This window comes from Triturus cristatus, chromosome 4_1 (assembly GCF_964204655.1).
Source record: "Triturus cristatus chromosome 4_1, aTriCri1.1, whole genome shotgun sequence".
In the NCBI taxonomy this organism is placed as follows: Eukaryota; Metazoa; Chordata; class Amphibia; order Caudata; family Salamandridae; genus Triturus; species Triturus cristatus.
In genome coordinates this window covers 199,081,180-199,097,157 of record NC_140585.1, presented here as the reverse complement: position 1 = coordinate 199,097,157, position 15,978 = coordinate 199,081,180, and positions in this window count along the sequence as shown.

Sequence of the window (15,978 nt, the reverse complement as noted above, 5' to 3'; positions counted from 1 at the left end):
TGCGAGAATGAATAATACCTGTTTGTTCTCTGTTCTTTTAGATCACAGCATGGCGTGTCTGTGCTCTGCTTGCGCTCGCTGGAGTGTGTTTGGTCGTGTTCGAGTGGGGCCGGGTGGGACCGGGTGCCCCTTACTCCAAAGTGGCAAGCCGACTGCGCAAATCAACAGCACTGCTGACTCGGCCTGACAATGTGTGGTCCTATCTTGCACAGACAGTCCTCAGCAGGTCGTACTTTTGCATGACAAACATGAAAAGCACCATGGATATTATTTCCACGTGCCTTGTAGCTATACCTATCCCTGTTGATGTGCTGTTGCAGACATTCAATATCACAAATGCAGACAAGGCAGTGGAGGAACAAGATGTGAAAACTCACTTGTCACCTTATGAGTTTTGCGGATTTTGTCCAGAAACTACTGATGATGATTGGAAAAATCTAACACAAGTGATAACGTTCAACATCTCTAAAGGCGACATTTTCTATAATTTGAGTTGTGACCGCATTACCATTGGTAAATGTGTTCAAATATGACTTGAAGGAACTCAATTCAAGATGACATGGGAACAACAAATTTTATGCAAAAATCGAAATGAAAGTACATGCAGAAATATGCAAAACAAACCACATGATGTGCAAAAATGTAGTATCTGCTGCCAGTCATTTCAGGCATGTCAAATTGCCTGTAGGGTGGTTATTCTCATGTGGTAATGTTACATATACGTATATTCCAGCAAATATCACAGGTGGACAGTGTGCCTTTACTAGATTAGGCCTCATGATGTTCCCATTAGATCCATCATCACATGTTTGGAATATCAGAGAAGCTGTTCAACTAAGTGAACATTGTTATTCTGAAATTGACCTTCTTGACCTATTGTTGATTTCTGCAGTCAAAATGATACTCACCAATTGGAAAGACACTAGCAAGACCTCTTACAACGGCTGGATGAACTGGGTCATACACCTCAGGGGGGCAGACAACATCGTCTTGTGGTAAATATTTCATTACCGGTACTATTTTTTATGCGGTAAAGTCTAGTAAGAATAACTCAGTAAATATAAGAGGCAGAATCCGTGGTATTAGAGGTTCTAAAAGGCTTTATTCCTTTACAAAGGAAATACAATTCGAATTGCAGGCTTCTATTCCATCACCACGAAAGTTCAGGAAGGAAGGGCATACATTATTGACAGATAATCAGTTTTATAGGAAATGCATTACAGTGAAACAGATGCAAGAGGCGTAACAGCTGATAATACAGATAAAATGTGCATACGTAACTAATAGAGGCGGACATATAGGCGTAACTTAGTAAACGTCATTATACATGATGTCACAAGTGGGTGGATCCATAAAAGAATCCTGCAATGTCAGCAGAAATATTTGGCAGAGATGCGCGCGCAGCCGCATGACGTGTGATTGACGTGCAACTAGAGGGTGAAGGGGACTTGACATTTAGCTCTACATGTGGAGACAGAAGTCTGGGGGGTCATGTCAACCTAATCCCAAATCATATCGAATATCCTATGTTTAAAGAACTGTGTTATCCAAAAGGAAAGGTCTCTAGGATAGAATCTATTCTATACTGACTGTTAGTGCGTGTACAAGCGTCTAAGTGTCTACATGAGATGCGAGGGGGTAGGAATATTCCATGGTAACGGGGGCTATGAATTACTTGCATGAGGACAGCGAGGCCTGGCCCTTTGCACGGTAGCTGGAGGAATGTTTACCTAAACTACTAGACAGGAATGCATCGGATGAGGAGCGGAGCAGATAATCTTGAAGGTGAAATACAGTTTTTGGCAGGCAACAGGCTGGATCAGGCACCGTTAGCCGCGCAGGGAGTAGGACAAAGTTCATGGATACAGATGCAGGCTCAGACTGGAGCTTTCAGAGGCAGAAGGCAGGAAAAGGCTTGATGACAGAATTCAGGGCCTACTCGCCTGAATCTGTAAAATGTGGAAAGTGAACCACAAAGTCGGTGGCCTTTCATACTTAGGAATGGAATATCTGACCCATTCATGGCGGATCTGAAAGAGGACATGTTGACGGTGGACGCACATATATTTGCGTCTTCAAAACTGGAACTGGAGGGAACATACATGTACTTATAGCATGCACATGGAGCCGTTGGGGTCTACGATAGGGGACATAACTGATCACAAAATTCATATTTCCTCAGTCTTGCAACACTTGCCTTGGAAATCCCCAACGAGGAGCATGTGGTCTACCCTGGACGACTACTTTGCTTCTCATAAACCGCCATGAACTCTTTATTTGGTTCGATATTTCCTATGGGGTCTTTACATTTTTGGAATTTGTGCTTGCTGGATGTTTACTGTATTATGCCATACTACGTAATGGGTTAGGGCACTGGACTGTCTCTTCTCTCTCTTCTCTTCCCTTTCTGGTTCTCCTTTCCTCCTTCCTTTTCTTTTCACTCTATCTTTTCCTTTCTTGAGCTGTTGACTAAGAGGTCAATTCATTGTCCAGATGTACACCTATCGCTAGTAATGCTTTATGCTCAGCTAAATACTTTGTCATGTATACTGTTGTACTCGACCTTGTTACCAGCTCTTGTTATGATTCTTCAGAAAATTAATAAAGATAATTTGAAATGTTATTCTGAAATTGATTTATTATCTAAGTCTGAATATATTAGTTTAGCTGCTTCAATAGTAGGAATTCCAGGCCTAACCATTTATAAAAATTGGGCTGTTAGTGAATTAGCATGTTTGATGGTGAAAAATATTAATCATACATCATATGCTTTAGCAGAATTATTATTAGATATGAGAGGGGCAAGAAAAGCTATATTACAGAACAGAGCCGCAATTGATTATTTACTCTTAAAACATGATAATGGATGTTTAGACTTGGAGGGAATGTGTTGCTCTAATCTTTCAAATCATTATAAGTCAATTCAATCTCACATTGAAGCATTACATAAGTTAGCTAAAGATGTCAAGCAGGATGTACAAAAAGGGTGGTGGGATTGGTTGTTTGGGTGGCTGCCGGATTTTGGTAAACTTCGCTCTGTTCTAGGTGGGATAGCGTTAGCAATGTGTATCTTGAGATGTTTATGTTGTTTTATCCAGTGTGTGCGTAATCTCTTGTGATCTCGGACCAGTATGTTATGAAAGCCAATGGTCAAAGGGTGGAATGTACTGATATTGAGTGAAATATTGACCATTGGCTCCATTTGGCATAATTGACTCCATTCTCTGTGCTGGTTCCATCTTGAGCAACAGACTTCATGTTCTGTGCTCGCACATAGCTTCAAAGTGGGAGGGCATGTTTTTGCTCTTCACTTGTTTTTCACTCCTCACCGATCAGAGTGAACTGGAACATGTTGTGTGGGATGCATGCTTGGTACCTTTCAGGGAATGTGCGGAATGTCCAGCTCTGTCTCAGAGTCAAAATACAGGAGCCTAGCCTGCTTCTGTCTTGATCTTGACACAAACCAGTACCGCCAGCTTGCTTTTTTCCAACAGAAGGGGGCGAGGTTTCTAGAATCTTCGCCTCATGTTGAGTAAAGGTATTAAAGCTGGAGATCTTCGGGGGCAGGTAGAAGCTCATCACAGAGTAGACGTACTGCAGTGAAACTGACTGAACTTGGGTCCTGATCGAACTCCTTCCTGGGCTGTCGAAGGGCTTCTCCAGCTTGAGTTGGCAAGGATCTTGCATGATTGATCGGTGAGGTGTTCCTTACTTTATGTACATAATTTCTAAATTTCTTTGCTCTTTGCTACATGTATATATGCTGCATTTCATTCTGATTTTGCACTTGAGTCATTTGATATTTGTGAGTCTGCATTAACTGATATATGTTGCCTTCCTTTCTAAAATATTGAATTAATAAACATGTGTGTGTCAGTTTAAATATACCTGAATTTGTCTTCTTGCCTCGCCTTAAGAGAGTGCTGGGTTTTGTTTTATCGCCTTGCCTTTTGGGAGTGCTGTTAAACGTGTGTTGTTTAAAGGTGCAGTAGTGCTTTTGCCTCCTCTTGGGAGTGCAGGGTCTAGGTGTGTCCTATTGTGTCACTACAAGCTTACACGGAGCTTCCACTCTATAGTATATACTGCATGCCTCGCAAAGCGAGCAGCACATGAGCTGCAACGCTAGCGAGACCTAAAAACTATTTAGCCTTACGCCATCTCTTATACCATCAGTCGATTGGCTGATACAACTTGGACCTCCATCTGAGTCTATCTTAGCAGTCACGAATCTGGGTGTGATCTTTGATATGGAGTTGACGTTTATTCCCACCTGTATGTTGTTAATATACTTTTCAACCTTCTATAACTAATAGCAAAGATTTGCCATTTGTGAGAACTAAGAAGAGAATTGCCTTGGTTCAAGCAATTGTATTTCCAAGTCCTTGTTACTATATGGAAATCTATTTGAATCTTCCACAGTTTTCTATGTCCATGTTTCAAGCAGTCCAACACCTATCTATAAGACCTGTGTATAATCTAAGCATGAGCATGCTTCAAGATTGAGAAAGAATTTGGGGTGGCTGAGTCGCACTATCCCCTAAATGATTTTAGAGCTGAATTAAAAAAGTACCTTATGAACCAAGAATAATTTAGTCAGAATAAAGACTTATACATAGGTTTTTATACTTGTTTTATTTCTTTTTTATTTGATATATTTTCATTTCTTGGGACGTATTTGCAAAATACTTTGTTATGCATTGAGCCTAGAAACTAGATGTTTTACTTGTACTGAGTCTGCATAAATAACTGCATAATAAAACCAGGAGGTGTATTGAAGAAAACCCCTGTACTGCCTCCAAAGACCCCTTGTTATGCTGGATTCCACTGTGCCTGCCTTTTATATGTGCTGCTTGCGTTTCACGACAAGGGTTCATTCTAATCCATCATAATCAGAACACAATGTTCTGGGGGGGCGTGGCTAGCGCCCATGGAGGATGGCGACATCTCCGTAGAGGTCCCAGTGACGGCGGTGTGGAAAAGGGTTTTGCGATGACTCGTAAGTGAAGAGGACCGGCGAAATTGTCAGCGCAGATGTTGGAATTCAAGCGATAACCGGCAGAGTGATTTTCATCGCGAGAGGAAATGTCCTTCGGTTTGAATTCCTCATTTTTCTCCCCACGCTCATGGCGCCCGCCATTTTGTCTTTACTCGCGACCTGAGGAGACTGTCTCTCCCTTTACTACCACTCAAGTCTGCCCTATTTTGCTTCTAACTCCCTTGTGCTGAGATGCACACAGCTTACAAGCCGTTTCACTTTAACGTGCATTTTATTTAAAAGCGTTTTGCCTTTTCTTTTATGTTAATGACAGGAACTCTTCTTTCTTTGCCTGAGATACCAGCGTCCATTTTGCTTTAGTTGAGCCCCTCTATGAACGATTCCTCATGAAAATTAACGCTCTCCTTTCAACACCTCAAGTCATTTGCTTACATTGACTATCCTTGCATGCTTATTTCTGATTTCTTTTTGACTCCATGGTGTTTAAGTAGGTGTTGGCATTGTTTGTTCTACTGCATATGTATTTTGATATTACTGACATGTATGTTATTATACACTTGATACACGGCACTCTCTTTGATAATTCAAGTCTCTTCTTTATACCAGAGGTTTTTATGACATCTCTCATTTCTGTGAACTATTAACCTAATCCTGCATATCCTGTTATTGACATTTCCTATGTATTACATGCTCTTTATGTTTCTGTGGTCATGACAACTTCTACAGATCTTGATTACGCTTTACTTCACTATTAAGTTCGCTGTGGTCTCAAGTGCCTGCTTATCTTTACCTGTGATAGAAATTATGTCTGCCTAATTCATTTTTATAGGGAAGACCATTTCTAGTTGTCATTTTCATGGGCAGACTGTAAACAGTTAAATCGCTGGTGGCTCCTGCAAATCACTCATCTATTTTTTGTGCACACTTTTATGCTCATCATATCAAAATGGAGGACTCTTTGGCCTTGTCTCCAAAAAGTGCCTCTGCCTCTTCCTCTACAATCACCAAGGTATCATCCAAGCGGTTGAAAAAGGACCCACCGTCTCCACCAAAGCAAACTTCGTCAGTCTCACTGGACCTTCTTTTGGAAGAAATACGTGCGCTTCGTCCATTTGTAGAGGAGACTAATTCGAAGATACAAGTTTTGGAAGATAGCTGGGCAAAAATTGAAGAGAGAATTACTGCAGTAGAACACTGTGTGGACTCCCTGAGTTCGACCTGTGCTCAGGTTGTAGTTCTTCAATCACAGGTTACATCTTGCCAAAAGCAGATTGAAAACAGGAATTGGAGGCATACCCTACGTATTTATGGTTTGCCGGAGGGCTCAGAGGGGTCTGACCCTATAGCGTTTTACAAATCTTTTCTGCCGATGGTGCTCAAGTTGCCAGAAACTACCGTCTTGAACATTCAAAGTGCTGATGGTTAGGTCCTCCACATTCTTCGCCATCTGCTCAATGCAGACCACGCGGTGTTATAATCTACTTTCTAGATTATACAGATCTTCTCAAGGTACTAGCTGCAGTCCGATCCTTGAAGGGGATTTTATCCTCAGGAAACCAACTTTTTTCTCGCAGGATTATGCAATGCCCACAGCAGACAGAAGAAAATAATTTCTGGCCATGAGACCTGCTTTGCGTTCTATTGGTGCACAATTCGGCTAATTTCATCCATGCTTGTTCAAAGTAACTTTCAACAACAGAACCGTTGCTTACGATGACCCGATCAAGCTCAAAAGTTTCTTAAACTCTCATTGCCCTGAGAAGATGGACATTTCGAAATCTCGTCCTTGATGACTTTTTTCCTGTAGCAACTTTAGAATCGAACTCATATATCTACTCCGCTGGGATGTTTGTGTAGTTCACAGACTATTAAATAGCTTATATTCTGTTGTGCTCTATATTGTGTAATTTAATATTTGTTTTTGCAGGTTTACAATTATATGGTTATATTATTTGCTTAAATCTCTATAATGTCGTAACTGCTTTAATAAACTTTTTTTTCCCTTACAGGTTCCTCTTTGCATTGTCTCTCCCTCATGTTTTGTGGTCGCTCTTCCCGAAGTTTTCCCTGTCTCCCCTTGTGGAGTCTGGATGTGTCATCGATCCATGTGGCCTCATCCCTCCGCACCCTCTTTATGTTTTGGACTCATTCTAGGTATAGTTTTTCTCTTCTTTTTCTTTTTCCTATTTTTAATAGTACCATCTCTCTTTTCCACTCTTTCATTGTCACTTGCTTCTAATTTGTCTTAGCACATTGCCTCTTTTTTCCAATTCTTATCCTTTATTCTTTATCTTTTCTCTCATCTCTATTTCCTTGACCTATTCTTCTCTTATTCTTCTTTTCTCAATATCGCGTATAATGTTCTCCCTTATTGTACTTTGCATTTGTCACATGTGAATTCACTTTTTCGTTATTGTCCTTACTTCTTTTTTGTGGAATACTTTCGTATTGCAGTTAGTTGGTCTGTCTCCTGGTATACACTTTCTTATTTGTTTTCTCCTATGGATAGTTGTTTCACACACATCCTCTTACTCTACGTATGTCTCTAAATATTGTCTCTTGGAATGTGAGAGGTCTCCACTCTCCCGTTAAAAGGCAAAGAGTTTTGACTCACCTAGCCAAGCTCGGTGCAGATATAGCATGTTTACAGGAATCTCATTTAACAGCAGTTGAATCCAAAAATTGAGGAGAGGTTGGGTTGGGGAGGTTTTTCAATCACCAGGTGATGGCAAACGAAATGGGGGTCTTACTTCATGCCGTAAATCACTTTCTGTTAAAATGTTATCACAATGTTCTGACGAAAATGGTCGTTGGTTGTTTACTAAGCTGCTGATTGGCAAAGTTCCAGTTTCCTTGTTAAATGTATACGCACCCACTGTTGGCGACCCCTCCTTTTGGTCGTCTTTAGCTCAGCAACTTGCAGATTGTATTGATGAAAATGTTATACTCACAGGAGATTGTAATCAAGTTTATGACCCCTTTTTGGATCATAATTCAATGGTCTCCTTTGCTCCCCATAAGGCCCACAAATCATTTTTACAGACTATCAAACAATACAAGCTCATTGATGCCTGGAGACTTTGCAACCCTACTACTAAAGAATACACCTATTATTCTCCAGCTCACCACACTCAGTCAAGTTTGGACTACTTTTTCATCTCTCAAACCATATCACAGTCATTAATGGCAGCAGAGATTGGATCCATTCTAATTTCTGATCACTCTCCTATTGCTATGCAATTAGACATTTTACAGAAACCCTGCACCCCACGGAAGTGGCGCTTTAACAATTCTCTTCTTTTGGACCCGACTTTCATTTCTTCGTTTGCTTCCTTTTTCAATGAGTATTTTTTATTCAATCAGTCTGATGACCTTCCTTCTCATGTGATTTGGGACGCCTTTAGGCAGCGGCTAAAGACTTTATTATTGGTTACATCTCCAAAAAACGTAAAAAATCAAAAGAGCTTACCAAATCTCTCCTAGCTAAGATAAAGAGACTTGAACATTCTTTTTACTCGTCTAGATCAAAAGACTGTCTGTCAGAACTTATTAATGTTAAATTTCAATTCAATAAGGAATCAACAAACAATGCTTCTATTTACTTATTAAGAACCAGTGCAAAGTGTTATGGCGGGCAGAACAAGGCCGGCAAGGTTCTAGCCAATTACTTAAAAGTTAAGCCCAACAAGCTTAATATAGAATCTATTATGAATGCCCAGCAGGAATTGAAATATAAAGACAACGAAATCTTAAATGAATTCTTTCATTTCTATCAAATGCTTTACACTTCAGAAGCTTCTCCTACAGAGCACATATCTCTCGGTTTTTGTCTAACATTCATCGACCCTCTTCTGCCCAACCCGACCTTTCTAATTTAGAATTTGACCTCTCATAAAAGAAACTCCATGCCGCACTTCTGGCACTTAAAAAAGACAAAGCCCCTGGCCCGGATGGCTTTACAGTCAAATTTTTTTTACCCATTTTGCCTCCTTATTAATTCCAAAATTACATATTTTGTTGAATTCCTTTTTGTCCTTGGGTAAATCCTTTGGCTCTTTTTCTGATGCTCTCATTTGCCTTATCCCCAAGGAGGGTAAAGATTTGAGATATTGTAAAAACATTTGGCCAATATCTTTAGTCAATGTTGCTTATAAAATCTCCTCTAAATCTCTGGCCTTTCGACTAGACTCCCACCTTCCTGACTTGTTGGGTTTGGAACAGTCAGGTTTAGTTAAGGGGCTTTTTATCACAGATAATACCCGTTTGTTTTTTGATATTCTATCTAAATCCTCACATGTTACGCATCCTTTGGCCGCCATAGCACTGGACGCCGAAAAAGCGTTTGATAGAGTGGAGTGGACGTACCTCTTCCAAACCCTCATATGGTTTGGCTTTGGACCTAAAATAATCTCCTTAATCTCACTTTAATACTCTAACACAAGAGCAGCAGTGTGCGCTAATATTGCGTCATCCTCTTTTTTTACTTTGGGAAGGGGTGTTCGCCGAGGCTGTCCATTGTCCCCGTTTCTTTTTAACCTAGCCTTAGAGCCATTTCTTTTGCGGATTCATTAAAACAAGGACATTCAGGGTTTTAACTTCAATGATACTCACATTAAATTGGCAGCATATGCTGATGATATACTGTTATTTATCTCCCAACCCCAATCCTCTGTTCCTGCATTTCTACATGAAGTTGACTCTTTTGCAGTCGTATCTCAGTATAAACTAAATAAGGATAAATGTGAAATGTTACCCCTAATGAAGAATACCTTTAAAGATGATTTTGCTCTCTCAACCTTTGCATGGTGTCCTCAATATATTAAGTATCTAGGTCTCCATTTCACTTCCTCCATCTCAAACACAATTTCAAGATGTATTGATAATTGTATGCAGAGAATATCGTCTTTAACTGCTAAATGGCATCCTCTTTACCTATCCTGGTGGGGCCGTCTCGATACCATAAAAATTATGTTGTCCCCCATAGTTCTTTATACGATTTCGAACATCCCATTATCTATTCCTTTAAAATTCTTTAAAAAAATAAACACCTTGTTATCCTCTTTCCTCTGGTGCAATAAAAAATCTCGTATGTCCTTAACAAAACTGACCCGCCCAAAATCGGAGGGCGGTGTTAATTTTCCTATATATCAAAAATCTTTTTTGCTTCGGCAATCATCAAGATGGCTCTCACAATCCTTTGACAATCACCCTTTGTGGACTAAACTTGAGCTCTCCTTTCTATCCCCTTTCTCTTGTTCTTGCGAAAACCACAACACCTTTTGACCCCCATAATTAAATATAAATCTAAGATTCTGAAACCTGCACACCCAACCGATTCTATAAGTGGGACTCTCCTCTCTAACTCCCCGATATGGCACAACAACATGATATTGATATGTGATAAACCTTTCTACCGGAAATCATGGAGGCCTAATATGCGTTCACCAATTATACATACAAGATCAATTCATGTCCCTTGCGCATCCTGCTTCCAATCTAAGTATACACTTTTAAACCAAGCTATTCTGGATGCGTACACCTGTTGCACACCTCCTACCTCCTTCATTGCCAATGTCAATTCTCTGATTGATAAATTGGATTCCCTATTACAACTTAACCCCAAAAGCTTCTGCAATTTATAATTATTTACAATCTTCATGCACTCCACGAGACAAATCTAAGATAGAACTATCCTGGGAGCAGGATTTGGGTGTTGACTGATCAACTACTTTTTGGAACAAGATATGGGGTAAAATTAGGAAAACCTCGAGTTGCGAACACCATGCAGAAACTCTTTTTTATTTATAGTAGGCTTTACTTTCTCTAGTTGCTCTACATGGAAGACACGCTTGTGTTTTGGATGATTGTTGGTCATGCTCTTACCCTCATGCGGACCTTCATCACTAACTTTTTACATGCCCACTTGTTCATGATTTTTGGAAAAGGATTTGGGCCCAAATCAATTCAATTTTTCATTCCAACTTTCCTTTTTCTGTTTCCAATGTATTTTTGGTAAGTTTATCCCCGGTGTGGTCAGCCCACACTGCTAACACAAAAATTGTAGACCTTTTATTGGCTGTTGCCTTTCAGCATATTACTAAAAATTGGAAAGACTTTACCAAATTATCCTACCAAGCTTAGTGGTATGCTATTTGTTATAATCACAGATTAGATACAACTTTTGTGTACCCCATTTCTATGGCCACGAAACGTCTGTATTTATGGCTACCTGTTACAACATTCATCGAAGCTAGTGCTAGACGTTCATCTTCTCTACCTCCTGTAAAACAAGAAGTTTCCAAACCTCCATGACTTTCTTTTATTGTAATTTTCATTTGCAAAATTATTCCTCTCTTGCATTATAGTTTTCGCATTCTGTGATTTATTATTAATCCTTTTTTTTTCAGATAGACTAGTTTTAATTGTATGTATGCCCATCTTCTCCTTGTACTCAAAAGATGTTTCATGTGACTATGTACTGTAATTTTGCTCTTTGTATTGAGATTTGCATTTCCCTTAATAAACGTATTTCTGAACTTAAAAAACCCACAATGTTCTGGTCTGAGGAAACACGGCTTTGGTAGGACATTTTAATAAACAAGTCTATATGATTTCTGTCTTGTTTGTGTGCATTCTAAAATATATGCAACAAAACAATCAGAAAAGTTAATTGAATAATTGCCCAACGGCAATCTTGAATGCTGGCCTGCGTCCATATATGAGCTGTTAATGGCTGTACATTTGTGCATGATGGATGACGTACGGATGTTCAGTGCAGTCCCATCTTAAATTGGTGATTTGTTGCATTAGCAAAGAAGAAAACTCTTTGGGATACGCTAATTTCTCAGAAATCATTGAATTCCCCTGACTCGTTAGCTATTCGCTATGGCGATGCTGACATTTCTCAGGCGCATGAAACCGAGACGGATTTGTATCGTCTGGGGGCGCAGGAAGGAAGGGGAAGCCCCCCTGGCAGGAAGGAGCTGGTATAGAGGGAAATAGATGGGTTGACAAGCTGTGCCTCTGCAAGTGCGGTAGAGCTGGGGCACAGTAAGGTTTCTGGCTTCCCATAAGGCTACTATTTATTAAAGCATGTTAGGGCTGGGGCAGAGGCAGCCATTTGTGATTTTACTTGGACTTATGAAAGTCGGTTATGACTAGTGTCGAATTAGCACCCACCAACACCCATATATCCATATATACACCCAGATCCATCCACCATTCATTTGTCCATCTACCGCACCAATTTAGCATTCATTTATCCATCTACCCTTCTACAACCTTCTCTATTAATTCCTCACTCTTAATCTACCAACCCATCAAACCATACATCCGCTGTCGATTCATACGTCCATCAGTCCGTCACAAACAATAATAACAAAAACATCAAAATTATTTAAAACAGTCAAGATAAATAAAACCGTATGCTCTTAAAAAGCCCCATGCCAAATTGTGTGCGAGGAAATCAGCAACGATTGAAAATAAATTCAAAAACATAGATTTCAAATGTTCCGCAATGTTAACTGTTCTGTTGAGAGATACCTTTGTTGCATTCAGTTCTCTTCAACATTTTATAGTGCGGTAGAAGATAGTTCTAATGTCTGTTCTGCCAAATAATAAGCAGGTTAAATTGTCATCACTGCATCTGTTACCTGCACAATATGGAACTCGTTTAAATTACAGACTAATGCTGAGCGTTATGAGAAAAATAAAGGAGAATGGACATTATGCTTAAATTATGATCATTCCATGTAATTAACGACTTAACATACAGGGGGTCAGCCTAACACCATATAGTGAACGGGCCTGCACTGCAGTGGTGTGCTAGTAAATAAATGTGAAAACTGATATTCGCCTTAGCGTAATCATGTAATACTCATATCCAAACACCTGTTTGCTCCCCCCACCTACACACTCTGTGTTGCTTTCCCCGCCTGCAAGAACGTGTTGTTTTCCCCAACTCACCCAGTGTTGCTTCCTCATCTTCCGGTGATGCTTCTCCACCTGCTTAAGAAAACCCTTTCGTGCATTTTGCAGCCCTTTTTATATCTACAAATAAAATAAACTACCTGTGTCATTTTGTAGGAGCACAACTACAGAAAGATGTGACCGTATCATACGCTTTTTAAAGTTCTTCGTTAGCCATGCTTCTCCGCATTGGGATGCAGTACAGCATTGCTAAAACCCACTAGCAAAGCCAATAGTTCCCAAAGGAGAAATTATGACTCTTGCGAAAACTAACCACCCGGAAACGAACAGTGACGAGAAAAGACTGAACACAACAAGGAAGCTGTAAAAAACAAAAAGGTAGTTGCTGGCAGCAGAGTGGAAATTCTGAAAAGAAGGTCCATTTACTGAACTACCCCGGGTGGCACTATTCTGATTTTTGTTGTCTTTCTCACCCCAGGGTCCCTTATTCTCCTTACCCTCAAGCTCCACCATGCACATGCAGTATTTGGCGACTAACTTCCTCACTCTGTGCAGATGGACAGTAAAGATAAACGTGTGTGTTGTTCTCTGCTACCTCTCATTCACGCCGATAGTGATATGTGTGTTTTACCGCAACTGGAAACAAGGGGCTCTCTGGGGGTTATTGTTTAATATGGCACCTTAGAAAATACTTAGTAGCACTTTAAATCCTGGTAAGGCAGAAGACGGTGAGAAGTAAAGACGATGGGCAAAAGAACGGGGCAGTGAGATTCCAATGCACTGAAAAAGAATCGGAGAGGGGGCGCTTCAGTGCGCTTCCAAGTCTCTTCTGAGACAGTGGCGGGAAGTCGCTGTAGCAATGCAGAGACTGAGGTAAAAGGAAACATTCACACCTGCGCAAGCAGTCTCCTGTTCCTCCACTCCGCAGACACCAAGTCAGAGCGAGAGAGCTCACTCTCAGGCCGGGGCTTCTTTCACACTACCAATTTACGTTTCAAGAATCCCCGAGGTGAGGATAAAGTTCGTGAGCTGCCTGTCAACAGCCGCACAAGGGCACTCTTTGTCTAACGAAGGCTGGAGGCCGGCTAGCGTACAGAGGTGCACAGCAGCCCCCGAGGCACGCACGCACATGTGCAGGTGGACGATCACAGCATAACACCGAGCATCCGGGCAGCCTGGGGCAAAGTAACACGCATTGGCAATGCAATAGGACTCACATTTACACAAGACCTATTGCATTGAAAACGGGAGTGCAGGCGGGCGTGAAAAGACACGAGCACAAGGGAGGGGGGCATGGGGCCCCAAGAAGTCACAGACTGTGGTGGGAGTAGGGAGGGATGGGAGGTAAGTAGTCTGTGCAGTGAAGGGGCCAGTAGCCATGGAAGGATACAAATGACTGGCATGGCTGTCATGGGGAGGGACTAACACGCTTAAAAGCAATCAGAAGGCAGTATTTATAACCTAAGCCACTGAAGAAGATGGACCAGAGAGTGGGCGGAGCTTCCACGAAGCTTCCATACTATAGTGTATACTTCATGACTCGCAAAGCGATGGCAGCGCATTCGCACTGCAACGCTAGGCGAGACCTAAAAAGATCTTGAATAAAATACGCACACACAGAGGGGGCGTGGGTCAATAGTCTTCACTCATTGGTCTGTTCAGCCGTTATTCATGGTGTGTTTCCTCCCACTGCTGCATATAGCGTGGTGAAATGGAACAGCCAATGGCTCTCTTTCTCTTTGAGCAACCGATGTTTGCCCGATCACCTGCACACACATGCTTAAAAAAGTGCACTTCAATGCAAGGTTTAGCAGTCCAGTACATTTTTTTGACAGTGCGTTTCCTTCTCATTCTCTATCCTGTCTAATTGGTTTAGTCGTCTTTTTATGTTTGAACTACGCATTCAGGTTACAATAACTTAAAGCCAATTTCACCTTTATTTGCACCAATAAGGGCACCGACACGTTCATCTGCTAGGGAGCACCAGTATTGGTCTATTATAATTGTATTACGTGGTCACTTTTTTAATTTACATTTTTTTAATGCAAGTATATAGACGTCACATTTAGGCTGTGGCATACTTTGGTTTTTTTCTTGTTATTTTTTAGATAGGTACTTACAATGAAAAACAATTTATTTGTATTTTTATTTCAAGATGTCACATTTAGGCTATCCAGTGGCTCACTTTGCCACTGGATTCAAGATAGCCTGGCTGATGAGGGTTGTCAACCCGAAACCGGTCCCAGGACGCTTGTTTCCGGTCCAGGGAAGACATGGCTTGGCAGTTCGGGCTGGACTGTTCCCATGAGGCACAGGGTCAGACTGATTTGCATATGACCATGTCTGAACTAGGGTGGTGGAGTGAGCTAAAGAATGATGATGGATTAAACCCAGATCAGTTGACTGGGGGTGAGTGTTTGATCAATCCCGCAACATTTAGGCTGTGGCATTCTTTGTTTTTTTTATCTTGTTATTTTTTAGATAGGTACCTCCAATTCAAGAACTAAATGATGTCACCATTGCATGACGTTGCCAAGACCACACCTTTTAGATTTGCCAATGCAAGTTATGTATTAATATCTCTTACTTGTTTACAAGAACGCACATAGTAGCGGTTGGAAACATGAAGTGGATCTGGGTGCACCAGCAGTTTGTATTTTGAAATATAAATATTATACATTTTACAAGGTCATATTTTCACATCCTATGCACTGATGTCTCCAGTCCCAGTTCTGATAGGGATAATTCAATACCCACGCATTAGGAGTTCACCGCATAGGGTTAATCCGATACCCTGAGCAGGAATTCTTCAAACCTGGCCTTTGGTGATGGACCAACATAGCCAGAGAAGTTTTAATTTCACGTCGACTGCCCCACTTTTTCTTTTATTTCTCAAAATTCAGAATCCAATATCAATGGGGCAACAACCATTTAAATCATTGGATATAATTTTAAATGTGGCAGTTGGGCTGCCTGCCTGACAGTGTGACCTGGACTCACAGGTCCACTGCATTCTCAGTTTCCTGCTGATTTAGCGGGGTAATACCCCTGGG